This window comes from Electrona antarctica (assembly GCF_951216825.1).
Source record: "Electrona antarctica genome assembly, chromosome: 13".
NCBI lineage: Eukaryota > Metazoa > Chordata > Actinopteri > Myctophiformes > Myctophidae > Electrona > Electrona antarctica.
In genome coordinates this window covers 6583457-6599286 of record NC_136794.1, presented here as the reverse complement: position 1 = coordinate 6599286, position 15830 = coordinate 6583457, and the positions used below count along the sequence as shown (strand labels likewise).

The 15830-nt window shown below is 44.1% G+C and overlaps 1 protein-coding gene across 1 annotated transcript in view; it reads right to left on the bottom strand.

Moving 5' to 3' along the window:
- The window catches only part of sytl5 (synaptotagmin-like 5), a 52066-nt gene that overhangs the window by 35318 nt on the left and 918 nt on the right, over window positions 1–15830 (bottom strand). The window lies entirely within an intron of this gene.

The window sequence follows — 15830 nt, the reverse complement described above, 5'->3', positions numbered from 1 at the left end:
TCATAAGGCAGCCACTTATGCGGTTGTTTAAAAGGTGATGTTTGTGGGGAAGAAAACACAGCAGAACAGGGTGGTAAAAAGGGTCCATTTGGGTTCATCTTTACAGAGTTAAATGAACACCGAGGACTTTTTATACCGAGGTCATTTCTTCAGTGCCACATAGAAGGGAAAGAAAAAGATTATACTGCATATAAACATTTACCACGATCACGATTTCCCTTTTATATCAAAGGGGCTTGTCCGTGGGGAAATAAACGTTCCAATTTCCTATCTCGTGTTCTCAGCATCAACCTCCCCTCATTGAAGCCATTGGGCACAGCGGTAGGCTCTGCAGGTGTATCACATTATTCTGTGCTCTGCGCGTGCGTGCGTGCGTGCGTGCGTGCGTGCGTGCGTGTGTTACTGTCGGTAACCTATGAGAGGGAGATGAAGACACAATCACTACATTATTCTCAAATATACTGTACATTTGATATGTTGGAGAGAAGGAGTCAAAGACTACATCCGTTTTTGTGAAATGTGGGTCAGTCCTCGTCCCTTTCCATCTGAAAATCCATCAGCTCCTCGACAACAAAATATGGTTGCTACTTTATCCTCATTAGTTCAGCTAAGATCAGCACAGATCTATGTAAAGTTCTTCTCTCTCACCTCTCAGCAGTTTCATCTTTCTCCTGATAGATGCTGATATTGTACTAGATCATTTCCCCACAGGCTACAACATTTTATGATGTATTGCATAATGTCTGATCTAGATTTTTATCACCCAACGCTCTGGATGTGAAAAGTATGCAAGCTGATGGAGCTTTTATGGCCTAATTCATTAATAAATGATGCTGCCTTCTCCACTTAATCCATTTTGGGCGGGAACCCCTGTTGGTGTTAGCATCATGTTATACTTTAGCTATTGAAAAATAGCAGATCTACAAGCTCATAGCGCGCCACCGAGTGGCGCGCTACGAGCTTGTAGGTCTGCTATTTTTGAAAAATCGAAGAACGACTGACATAGAAACAGCTTTTTCAGAAAACTGTCAGGATTTGGAAGACATTTTTAGAATCTGATCTCAGGTCAAAATGAGTTAATGTATAAAGTCTCTTGCTCTTCTATTAAACATTACCATTGTCCTTATGGCCTTCACTGAAATTCAATAGTAATCTGCTCTCATTTCTTTGCTGTTCTTGCCTTGGCATCGCATGCAGCGCTTTCTTCCCAGGAGGGGATTTAAAGGCTGTTGCTGCCTCCTGAATCATTAATGTCACACAAACACCAATAGAAATTGATGCTGAATGTCAGAGTGCATTTCACTCAAGTCTCTGGGGACCACTAAACGACAAGAGACATCAACTCAACCAGCACTGGTCAGACTTAATTTGGCCAGCGGACACAAGAATAGACTGTAGGAGCTATGGCAGCAGAATACATAATGTAGGCAACAAAAGGCAAATTATTCATTGATCTCTGTAATCAACAAAGGAAGATTTAACCCATTTTGGGCGGGAACCCCTTTTGGTGTTTCAAGCACTTTAGCTATTGAAAAATAGCAGATCTACAAGCTAAAAAAATCACATGCGGCACAAATCTTTGAATAGGTATATATTCTTTCAGAGCGAACGTTTTTTTTATTTCGATGTCAGGCCTAAATGGGTTAACACCTTATGATTTTCAACTGTACCGTTACTGTACTGTGTACATAACTGCTATAGAGAGAAACATGGGTGGGTTATTTTATTTTCTTATGCAAGTTCCCTTTAAACCCAGCCATGCATCCTCCAGAGGGAAAAAAGTCAATTTCTTCAGGTTAAAGTGTATACGATAAGATAGCCGGGACTGTAAGATAGTGGGACAAATTTAAAGCCAAACCTATTCTTCACTATCACACAAATGTCCTCCCAGCTGAAAACGGTTCCAGACACCATGAGTTGAAAATATTTAAACTCTCGGGGCTCAGATAAAAACTCCACACATGGATGGGCACAATAGATGCCCAGCTGGTGTTTCCAGCACAGCGTAAATAAATGGCGCACCCATTGAAAACAATTCGAAACATACGCTGCGCTCAGGGAAAAAAAGACGTCACACAGGGGATCAAGCATAATACACAGAGACAAATATGGCTATGGGTCATCATCATAGTACAGTATGGTTGAATAGACCTGTATAGCTTTCCTCTATTTGAGCAAGCTGACATGCAGCTTACGTAAAAAAAGCTGGTGGGCTAAACCTATTTGCGGCCAGTGACGTTGACACTGTGTCAACAAAAATGTGAAATGCAATGTTAATAACTTAAGAAAATAAGCAGGTTTGCTTTTAGCAATTAGCTTGGTAATACCAATGGCTAATGTATTTCATAACAGTGTATAGTGCACATACATGGGTGGATGGCTGCGCAAATGAGGATGTGGTTATGTTTACATTTTCTGGCTTTCCACGTTAGCTGAACATGCATGTTGCATTTTTATATGGATTACAACAAAAACAGATATGGATTTAAAGGCCTTCAGGGCAGGTAGTGCCTCAAAAGTGGTTTTCACTCTACTCGTCTCTCTCTGAAGGATGTGACCAAATGCAATTCATTCCATTATTTAAGCATGTAATCCACTTCCTGGGGCAGGACGTGTCTCTCTGACTGTGCACATCAAGGTGAAATCAATAGGTAACCATCATCTGTACAGGCAGCTAAAGATAAGACAGAGATTGCAAATGGTTCTGGGAATGGGTTTGGGAATGGAAGAGAAACACTACGTTCAATGATATGTGACATGTTTGTCCAAGTGGAAACTATCCCTGACCCTAACCCTGGCTCGCACACACACACACACACACACACACACGCGCGCACGTGCACAGTCGCAGACACAGACACAGACACAGACGCACACGCACACACACACACAATTTCACACTGAAATTTCACATGAAAGCACGACTCAATACAAAGACTGTTACTGTGTGGACGACACACTGATAAAGCATTACACTTGTTTACGACAGGGTCCACCATCTTCAAGGATGCTACCATTTTCAATTCATCAGAGCCTCCAGGCAGGTCACACAGGAAAGCTATAACCAACAGCACTTATGACCCACTCTTGACCATCTTAAGAGCTGTTCATCACACGTTGCTGCCAATCATGCTGCCGCTGTACCGCGCACTCTGCTTCAAGGTTTCCGTGTCAATAACCGGGGAAACAAAATCTATCGTACTTTGTTAGTCTGAATGAATTCAATTTGAAAAGTGAATTATACTACTTTAAGAATGCCGGGCTAATGGAGGGACTTTAGTTATTATGTGATATGAAGTGGTCCCTCCCTGCTCCCCAGGGCTATGAATATATTGGCCAAAAACAAAAAAATAGAAAAGAAATAGAACGATGTGCTCCTCGGACAAAACTCTGTATATACTCTGTAGGAGTATATATATATATATAATAATTATTATTATTTTTTACAAAGATCGGCCTCCTGGTTGCGCTATAACAGGACAATGTGAAAAGTGTGGCACTTATTCCTCGGTCTAGTGCGAATGTGCGTGCAAAGTTTCACAGCAAACGGACATGATTTGAGGCATTTTGTTCAAAACTCCTGCACACTTTGGATGTCAATCTTCTTAGCCAATCAGGATGGAATGTGAAAATTCAGGCTTGTCTTAATCATAGAGATAAGGTGTACAGATTTGCCTGATGTTTGGATAGAATGTTTTGCAAAAATTGGCCTGCTGGTGGCGCTATAACAAGCTGATGTGGAAAGTTTGTGGCAGAGTTTCTGCTCTGGCCTCCAGGGAGTGTGTGTGTGTGTGTGTGTGTGTGTGTGTGTGTGTGTGTGTGTGTGTGTGTGTGCACAGTTTCAGGCGATAGGTCCAATAGTGATTAGCTGTCCACAGACGGACGGACAGACGGACGGCGGACAGGGGGCAAAAACTCGGCCACACCTTCGGCCTGGCAGAGACAAGATTGAATCACTTCTGGCCATATGTTTGTAATTCTGATTATGGAGAGGTCTGTGATCTCAATCTGATATAGGCGCTCACAGTACAGCTGGAAAAGACCCTGGAATTTGTCTTGAGCTGCTGTGTTGCCTTTGGTGACTGAATTTAGTCACCTAAAGGCACTTTTACTTTCTTTTTGCCTTTATTGATAGCACACAGTAGAGAGAGACAGGAAACAGGGAGAGTACGTGTGGAGTGACACGCAGCAAAGGCTGTCAGGCATTATGTGGTATCCTTAACCACTAGGCGAGCGGCACCCCGACGTGAAAGGCACTCGATGTCACATGACGGGAGGACCACATCGGAAACGTTGTGGACCTCAGCGGTTCTCAAAGTGGGGTCCGGGGACCCCCAGGGGTCCTTGAGGGAATTTCAGGGGGTCCCTAGCTAGATGATTGAATGGAACCAAATGGACCCTTATGGGTCTGTAACTCAGAGACTGTACAAATGGTTCCATTTGTACACTGTCAGAGTTAAATCAACATTGATTTTACAATATAAATTGGGGTACCATAGATAGAAATGCCATTAAATCGGGGTCCGCAGCCTAATGCATGTGAAACTGGGGTCCATGAAATTAATATATGTTTCGGAATCACTGCTAGAGCCGTAAAAATCCTTTCTTATCGGGGTCCCTGGCGTATCTTTTCAAATGGGGGTCCGTGGGCTAATAAATGTAAATTTGGGGGTCCTTGAAAACGTTCGGGAACCAGTCCTGTATGGGGCCTTCCATGTGGGGCACAAAAAAGGAGGTCAGAGAGAGAGAAGGATGGGCACTGTGTCAGGCACACAGAACTGATGGTAAGCGGACTGACAATGTGGGACTCTTGTGGGAGCCGACCTGAAAAGGGCTCATGTAAACCCTCACATTGCGCTGTGCCATTGAATCATGGTTAGAGACTTGACTTGACAGAGAAGTGCTAGGAAGGAGGCGCACCACCTACAGATATGTAGACACACTGTAGCGTGACATCGGAGCTAGCAACACCACAGAGCTCTGGACTGCAGGATATGAGGGGAGTGGAGGGTGGAGATCCAGGAGACCCTCGGACCGTATCGTTCCTCCAGGGGACGTAGCAATACGCCCCATGTTAGATACAGCACACCATTTGGAACCAACATGTGCAGTGTAGAGGAGAGAAGGCGAGGAAAGATATTTAAGTCAAGATATGGCAAAAAGAGCTATAAATAAAAAACGTCTTGGTTGAGCATGCAGAACCCTAGCAGCACGTCTTTCCTTATTAGTTTCAAACAGGCCATAACCTGATCAGGTTTTCACCTTTTGCTGTAATGAGTCCTATATAGGCCCACAAATGTGCAACCTCCAAGCCTTTTAACCACAGCGCATACATGTCACAGTCACAATAACATTAGCATCCCCAGCGGAGCCATCATTAGCATCACCCCAACATGCCTGCAGCAATTCTCTGGCTTCCTGCAGAAATCAATGGTGCAGAAAATGGGAAAAACAAACGAACCGAGCCAGGCCCTTCTTGCAACCCTTATCTAGGACTTCACCTGTCCTCTTTTCCTCACGATGCACTCCTGTTTATCCTCCTCACTTTCACAGAACTCTTGTGCTTCTTTTATTCTATTGCAATATATATAATTTATTTATTTATTTACAAAAAAACATCTGAAAAATTTACGTTTTTCTGAAAACAGAAAAAACTAAAACAAACCAAAGAAAGCAAAAATTTACGATCTACAAGCTCACAAAAGGTTTGGGAACCCCTCATTGTTCTGATTCGCAACCCAGATGCTCTATATAGTCTGGAGGGATCGAAGCGTCTGATATCGCATTGAAATGCTGCTGGTGTCATTTTGTCCTCTAAATTAGAAAAGACACGGTGGGCTCAACAAGCCAACACTATGGATTCTATTGTGTGTTATTTTCTTATTTTCAACTTCACGGCCACAATGAAAGCTTTGCCCTTCGATCAAACACCAAGAGAGCTTTGGAAGGATTCAGGTGGAGAGAAAGCTAGAGGCAAAGTGGATACATTGTGTGAGTGTGTGTGGGCAATGGATGAAGAGGTTTGGTTAGGACAAAGAGAAAGTGATTTGAATGACATATGACATTTGATACAATTCTCCTTGTTAACTTAAACCTGACACCTGCAATGGTCCATTTGGTTCCCAACAATTAATGGAGGGGAAAATTAGGAACTGTGTTCCTTCCACACAGAAGGTCCCGGGTTTGATTCCCGCCGGGAACACTGGGGGCATGTTGTTATCTCCTTCGCGTCATTAACGCCCAGGGATGGATTAACCCCCATGAGGGCCCCTGGGCCGGTAATTTTTGCAGGGCCCCCATAGCGCGTGTGCGCGCGACATTTCCGTGTTTTTCAGTGTTTTTATCACCTTTTTGACCTAACTTTAACAAAATCAATGGCCAATGAAGGGCCCCAGGAGCCCTTTGCAGGGCGTCAAACCCAGTACCTTACGGTCCAATTTCCCTGAAGGGCCCCTGAGAGCCAAGGGCCCCTGGGCCACGGCCCCACTGGCCAAATGGCTAATTTGTCCCTGTTAACGCCCATACCCTATAGGTTGGGCGCAAAAAACATGCAGCAATCCTGGTCTCTAATACTGCCTCCCCCTGGTCAGCCTGATGGAGGTGAAAGGAAAGGAAGGTGAAAGGAATAACGTGTTCCTTCCACGCGCTACGTCCTAACCGGGGGAAACTCCCCCGTCAGGTGAGCGCGGCCTGCACACTCGTCATGCATCGAAGGAAACAGAGTTGGCAGGGGGAGCGTACAGCTGTTCAAATTAAACATTACATGGATGAACAAATAGCTGAAGCGGAAATCCTACTGCTATTCACAAAGTCATAAAATAGCTAATGAACAACCATGTAGATGAATTGAAATCCCCATCCCCATCGCATCGCAAATGGGAGTGTGACAGTTATTCCTTGTTACTTGATACAATACCACGACCACTGCTCATGACATGATACAATACCACGACCACTGCTCATGACATGATACAATACCACGACCACTGCTCATGACATGATACAATACCACGACCACTGCTCATGACATGATACAATACCACGACCACTGCTCATGACATGATACAATACCACGACCACTGCTCATGACATGATACAATACCACGACCACTGCTCATGACATGATACAATACCACGACCACTGCTCATGACATGATACAATACCACGACCACTGCTCATGACATGATACAATACCACGACCACTGCTCATGACATGATACAACACCACGACCACTGCTCATGACATGATACAATACCACGACCACTGCTCATGACATGATACAATACCACGACCACTGCTCATGACATGATACAATACCACGACCACTGCTCATGACATGATACAATACCACGACCACTGCTCATGATACAACACCACGACCACTGCTCATGACATGATACAATACCACGACCACTGCTCATGACATGATACAATACCACGACCACTGCTCATGACATGATACAACACCACGACCACTGCTCATGACATGATACAATACCACGACCACTGCTCATGATACAATACCACGACCACTGCTCATGACATGATACAATACCACGACCACTGCTCATGATACAATACCACGACCACTGCTCATGACATGACACAATACCACGACCACTGCTCATGACATGATACAATACCACGACCACTGCTCATGACATGATACAATACCACGACCACTGCTCATGACATGATACAACACCACGACCACTGCTCATGACATGATACAATACCACGACCATTGCTCATGACATGACACAATACCACGACCACTGCTCATGACATGATACAATACCTCGACCACTGCTCATGACATGATACAATACCACGACCACTGCTCATGACATGACACAATACCACGACCACTGCTCATGACATGATACAATACCACGACCACTGCTCATGACATGACACAATACCACGACCACTGCTCATGACATGATACAATACCACGACCACTGCTCATGACATGATACAACACCACGACCACTGCTCATGACATGATACAACACCACGACCACTGCTCATGACATGATACAATACCACGACCACTGCTCATGACATGATACAATACCACGACCACTGCTCATGACATGATACAACACCACGACCACTGCTCATGACATGATACAATACCACGACCACTGCTCATGATACAACACCACGACCACTGCTCATGACATGATACAATACCACGACCACTGCTCATGACATGATACAATACCACGACCACTGCTCATGACATGATACAACACCACGACCACTGCTCATGACATGATACAATACCACGACCACTGCTCATGATACAATACCACGACCACTGCTCATGACATGATACAATACCACGACCACTGCTCATGATACAATACCACGACCACTGCTCATGACATGATACAATACCACGACCACTGCTCATGACATGATACAATACCACGACCACTGCTCATGACATGATACAACACCACGACCACTGCTCATGACATGATACAACACCACGACCACTGCTCATGACATGATACAACACCACGACCACTGCTCATGACATGATACAATACCACGACCACTGCTCATGACTTGATACAATACCACGACCACTGCTCATGACATGATACAATACCACGACCACTGCTCAGGACATGATACAATACCACGACCACTGCTCATGACATGATACAATACTGATACAATACCACGACCACTGCTCATGACATGATACAATACCACGACCACTGCTCATGACATGATACAATACCACGACCACTGCTCATGACTTGATACAATACCACGACCACTGCTCATGACATGATACAATACCACGACCACTGCTCAGGACATGATACAATACCACGACCACTGCTCATGACATGATACAACACCACGACCACTGCTCATGACATGATACAATACCACGACCACTGCTCATGACATGATACAACACCACGACCACTGCTCATGACATGACACAATACCACGACCACTGCTCATGACATGATACAACACCACGACCACTGCTCATGACATGATACAATACCACGACCACTGCTCATGACTTGATACAATACCACGACCACTGCTCATGATACAATACCACGACCACTGCTCATGATACAATACCACGACCACTGCTCAGGACATGATACAATACCACGACCACTGCTCATGACATGATACAATACCACGACCACTGCTCATGATACAATACTACGACCACTGCTCATGACATGATACAATACCACGACCACTGCTCATGATACAATACCACGACCACTGCTCATGACATGATACAATACCACGACCACTGCTCATGACATGATACAATACCACGACCACTGCTCATGACATGATACAATACCACGACCACTGCTCATGACATGATACATTTTTGCTTAGTCACGACTCATGAAGGCTTGATTGCGCAGCTGATGAATTTCTCCACTGTGCTTTGTCAAAAATGCTTAAATCTTCAGCAAACAGACATCAAACCGAACTCAACCTCTGCCCCTTGCGGCTCAGACAATCAATTCTTTTCTACCTCCTTCCCTCTCTCTGCTCCACAAGCCCATCGGCAATGATCCCAATCACCCTCCACTGACCACAGTGTGGTTGGTTGTTAATCTTGTTAATTACGGCCATAATGAGTGTCTCAGGTTGCTGGACGACAGAGACAAAGTAATACGGCACACTAAAGACTACCGCATGCTAATATCTAGAAAGATATACCCAGGATGCATGCACTCCCTCTCCCGAGTCCCCATCTGTGTCTGTCTGGGGCATGCGAGTGCCACCACAATTTTGGAAATGGGTATGCATTATGAAAAAGGCACAGGGCAGTGAGGGGAAGGGAGAGAAATAATGAGACTGACTGTAAATGACACCAATACAATAGAGACGGAAATTAAAGGGGTGCACAGACATTTCATAATATTACACCCCGTGTGAAGTGAGGGGCGCTCTCATTATCGTACATCATCATGTCATAAAATAGACAGTGCCTATTTGCATAGTGCCTATTGACACTATGACGTGACACTATGACATAACATTCTCATTGGGGGAGTGGGGTGTTCCCCAATACAATAGTAGGAAATCCCAGAATGAATGAATGAAGGTTTCGTATATTCAAATATAGAATATGTAATAATAATAATAATAATAATAATAATACATCCAATTCCCTGTGCTTAAAGTCACATTACAAAGATAAAAAAATAGGTGGGAAATAGGGTGGTTTGGTGGTGATGGTGATGTGAGCTGGGAGTGAGTTCCAAAGGGAGAGGGCTGCAACTGAGAAAGTGTTTATTTGTCGTGGGGACATCCAGGTGGTTGGCATTACCAGACTTAACCCATTTAGGCCTGACATCGAAAAAAAACGTTCGCTCTGAAAGAATATATATTCAAAGATTTGTGCCGCATTTTTACGATTTTTCAAAACTAGCAGACCTACAAGCTCGTAGCGCGCCACTCGGTGGCGCGCTATGAGCTTGTAGATCTGCTATTTTTCAATAGCTAAAGTATAACATAATGCTTAGTTCAAACACCAAAAGGGGTTCCCGCCCAAAGGAACGGGAGGGGGTGTGGCAGTGAAAGAGGTCAGAGAGGTAGGGGGTGGGGGGCTTGGTTGTTGGGGGCCTTGTATAGGTGGTGGCGAGCGGCAGTTGTTTGACTGTGAGCAAGTGATGGTCGTGGAGGACTGGTGTGATGTGGTCTCTGGATCGTGAGTAGGCGTACAGCAGAGTTTTGCACATGCTGTGGTTTCTTGAGAAGTATGAGAACTTTTGCAGCACCGCGTATAGAAGGCTATTATAGTAGTCTAGTCTGGATGTGATGACGGCGTGGATGATGAGTGTCTCTGCAGCATGCAGAGTGACTGATATTAGATAACCGATTATTTCCAATGGTCATATTGATCGATATCCAATACCGATATGTTGCAAAACATAGTTTCCCCTATAGTAGGGTTTACCGTACATCTATTTGAATGAAATATGTGATGCTCGGTGCAGATGTAGATTTCTACAAACACTGCTTTGTGATCTGCTTTTTAGACCCAGTGAACACTACTCTCTGTTTCCAAGGGCCAGATTTAAACAAGTAAGTTTATTCAGTGTTTTTAAAAGAACAAAGGAAGCACATAATACATATGCATATACATATATACATACATACATAAATCTACATACATGCGGTTGGATCCACTTGTAAAAGTGGCACCGAAAAGGTGTAGGCTGAAGCCAAGGCTTATGATGCCTACCCTTTGTGAACATGGCCTGGTTTTTTATGACAATACTTTTTTTGTTTGTATGGACATTGGTTTAAAAATAAAAATAATGATAATAATAATAACAACAATAATAATAATTTACATCATTATTATAGTGGTAGTAATAATAATAATGATGTGTCTTTCTTTGTTTTAATGTAAGTGACACATTCCTCCCAGCTGTAAACAAGCTCATATGACACAACATGCTTGTGTAATGATTCTTCTTTCTGATATATACATGTAGCACTCCTCTGCATCATGGATGTGCAGAGAGGACTGCAACAGAATTGTCAGCTTGTTACACTTGATTTCCATTTCTTAATTTCTGACTAACATCGCCTCCACTGTGACCGATTTCCGAGAGGGGATTCAATTTTCCATAACCAATCACTAGAGACTAATGTATCCACCTAAAAGTAATTTGATGTCTACACTGATACGTAGCTATGGCAACGCAAAATATCTCCCCTTTGAATAAAAGCCTTCAAAGTGTGTCTCCAAAGTGTAACCTCCCGTTAGATCGACCATTACTAACCCTATCTCTAACTCTAACCTAAACATAACCGCAAGCACGGGAGAAACGCATCCCTGCTCACCAACCTTAATCCGGTCGTTTTTGAGTGGTGCAAACCACTCAAATAACCAGCTTTGTCTGTACCCGTGTCTGTACCTGTGTACCAGGTGTGTGTACCTGTACGTGGGGCCATGTACAGGTGAGCATGGTTGCTATGGTTAGTGTGTGACGTCACTGCACCACTCAGTTCACACGGGTGTGATCTTTTAATTACATTTTTATCCCACGATTTTGCAACCCATTTTTTCACCCAGTGTCTATCTAATGTAATCCTGGGCGCTACACTTCCTCTGCCAACCTGGGGGGGCAGCGGACTGAACTCATGCTTCCTTCTATGCATGAGGAGTCCAAGCTGCTTCTTTTCACCTGACAGGGGGGAGTTTCCCCGGTCCGACGTAGCGCGTGGAAGGAACACGGTATTCCGACCAGTTCCTTTCCCCTCCATCAGGTGCCCCGGCTGGCCAGGGGGAGGTAGTTTAAAATCCGGTCATTTTAACGCATCCCTCACCAACCTTAATCCGGTTGAACTAACGGGAGGTCAAACCTCATAGAGTATATAAAAGGATAGAGACTGAACTGGCGCGAAGCCCCGCCCCCCCAGCTATTCATGTCAGTGGAAGTTGCTCAGTGGCGTTTTGAAGCACCCGGAAGACTGCCGGAAGTACCGTCTCAGAACGTCTACTTCCGCATTTGACCACCAAATTTTGGTGGTCAAATGCGGAAGTGCAATGCGGAAGTGCAACCGAGTGCTCAATGTTAAAGCCCAGCTGCACGGGGTTTCCCGGTCATGAATCCACGGGTCCGCCTGTAGTCCCTCCTCCTACCACTAGGGCCCAGAGCTTCAACGTTGAATAGCCTCACTGGCCCCTTGGGGCAGCTCCCGAATGTTGTTTGAATTTGAAGTAAAGTAATGAGTGCTGCACATTGGTAATCATGCACTTTAAAAAACTGAGAAATGTTTCATCATGTAATCAGGGCAGAACAGAATCTGTCGAGTAGGCGGATTCACAGGTTTGGACGTAGGCAACTATACAATATTTTGGGATGCTGGATCTTCAGGTGGCTTATTAAGTTTGCTATTAAATGATTTTGACTTGCTCCCTCCTAGCATGACTGAAGCCGAGCAGTCATTGCAAATTTGTATTCATTTTCAGAGATTTTGAAATAATTCAACATATTGCAGACATTGTTCCCTGTGTATAGGACGGTATAGGTTAACGCAAGTAATTTCTCCACCATTTCTTCAATTAAGGTTTTAGGTCATATCAAAACCATTGACAAAAGTGTTGGCAGAACAAATCTGATGGGACCACCTGGGAACATGACAGCAAAACACCCATCATTGTGACAAAACTGCAACTAACAAAAAGGACCTTTGATCTCGTAGAAAATACTGCATTACTTCCCCCAGAAATGGAGATTAAAAAAAGTCTTTGTTCCTCAACCAAGTGTGTGATGATCGCTGTGGGTGCACTGTGTGTGTTCATCTCAGTTCATTGCTCACAAGATGAGAGGGCTTGAGATGCGGACTGGATCTTATTAACCTAGTTTCAGGTCGGTTTCTCCCCCCTCCATTTGCTTAGAAAATCTGAATATTTCATAGAACTTTCTGCTGCATGTCTGGTACAGTTTACTTCCATTTTCTGTTCTCAAAGCGGCACAGCAGGGCCTAACAGAAAGACGGGAGCCCTGTATGTGCACACTGCACAGTATGTGTGAGACGCAAGAAAGAAAGAGTATAGGCTACGTGAGTGAGTGAATCGAGCAAGAGTGAAACAGAACATCATAGATTTGTTTAAGCTGATCCTTTGTCATCACATCAGTTCAGAACAGAATAGGACGTGTCATTTTACAAAGAGTTCATGACATGTACAATAATATAGATGATGATGATGATTAATTGAATTTGACTGAGTGTAAAAATGTACCCTTTACACTCTCAGGGTTAAAAATGTAATACTCTAGATTTACGACGTACAATGTATTGTATACCACAAGTGTCTGAGCCACCACAATTATGCGATTATGCATATGTGATTTGAGACCTTAAGTTAATTACTAGGGAGTCTATATCCTGTCTGTATCGCTACTCGTCAACTCGCCACCCCCCCCGCCCCCACCCCTGATCAATCCTCCATTTTACCCTCCCCCCATCTCCTCCTTACCACTTCATCCTTTCTCCCTTCTGTTCCATCAGTGATACTAAGTGGAGCGCCGGGGAAAGTGGCTGGGAAGAAAACGCAATGGATGTAAAGGAGGAGTGATCACGGAGAGGTGTCCTCACACTTTAGAGGTCAGGGGGGAGAGAGCAGCGGAATACGTTGCTCTCCTGACCGGCAATATATTATTATCCCCTCAGGGACATTTTCTTGCCACTGTGTCCAAATTACATTTCAAGTCCCTTCTTTTTATATGTCTGCAGAGTCCATGTTGGGGGTGATGGGGTTCCACTGATTGCCTGGCTCTGGGCTGGCTGGCTGTCGTGATTGAATGGGAATGCCACATCGTCTGTGACGTCTGTCTCTCTCTAGCCAACAATGAGGCTACAGACTGCATACCAAATGGCACTGCATGCACTTCTGGGTTAGAGCACGACTCTGGAACAAACCGGAGGGGCATCGCCACATCAGTGAGTGAGTGGGAGGCAGGGAAGCCCAGCATCACATGCTATTGTATGCCACACAGTTACCATTTATCAACACGGCAGCACAATAGGAACAGCATCCAAGCAACGCAACACACCTTATCAGGGGAGTTCCCCATGCACAACCTTTGCTCTAATAAATGCATACGTTTGTGAACAGCTAATTATATTTTACAAATGTATTTAATTTAAGCAACACGCTATGCCATTTTGTTCTGCTGTTAAAGCCCTTATGTCCGGAACCCTTCGTCATCTTACACCCCCAAAATATATTGTATGTTATTTGTTATGTGATACAGTTGAATGTCCAGAGTATGAGTATTAGTAACAGGGTTTGTGTTGCCAACTTGGAGACTGCTTTGCACAGCCTCATTACATCAGTCTGGCGCATCAGCGATGTACCATGGTTATCATGATGCATGCATGCACGAATGCATGCGAGCGCACGCACACACATTTCCCATCCAATTCACTCCTACAGGGTCTTGGAGAGACTGAGCTCTAATTCGCTGTGACTGCAGTCCCCAGGGCTTCTCTCTCTCTGCTGTGATAAATGGGCTCTCTGCTTGGCTGTATTGCAGAGAATCCAGGGAATCCCCAGTTCCTCTTCCCCCCTTTTCCTGTTCCTTTATGTACCTTGTAAATTAGTTATAACCTATAATGGTTTGTATGCTTTGTGATCATAATCATATGTATCTATTTTTCTAAGGCCTATGAGGGAAATTAAAATGTGGCAAATGTAAAATAAATATGAAATAGGGCAGTCTGTGCCGCAAACAAACATGTCCCATGTTTACCCACAATGCTTGACATTAAGAGACAGTTGCCTGTGCCAGTCAGTGAATACTACTAGCTGGCTGCTATAACCGGCATCAAACAAACATTGACTGCAAAGAAATCAAAGCGGCCAATGAAATTCTGGATATATTAGCAACCACCGCATCTTTCCCAGAAATGGTTTCATGCCCTGCCTGCCATGCCACCTCACTATAGGACATGGGTTGCTGAAGAAACAGAACTAATCCAAAAATGCATTGCTCTCTTGCATGAGGTGAAGGAGTCGGACAATGTATTGATTGACCAGAGGATTCAGCTCTATCTTGTATACTGTATTCAAAATCGCCACTACAACCGGACTCATGCAAACACACTCTTCTGCCACCAATTGTTCATGCTACCATGGACCACCATAATATTTCTCTAAAGAATTAATCTCTTCAAGTCAACCCACAAATCATATCCACCACAGATGAAATAAGCAAAGTCAAAATATATTTTAAACTAAAAAAACGAAGAATTGAAATTTCCAGTCATCTTCAGTTATTTCTCACTTATAATGAGATA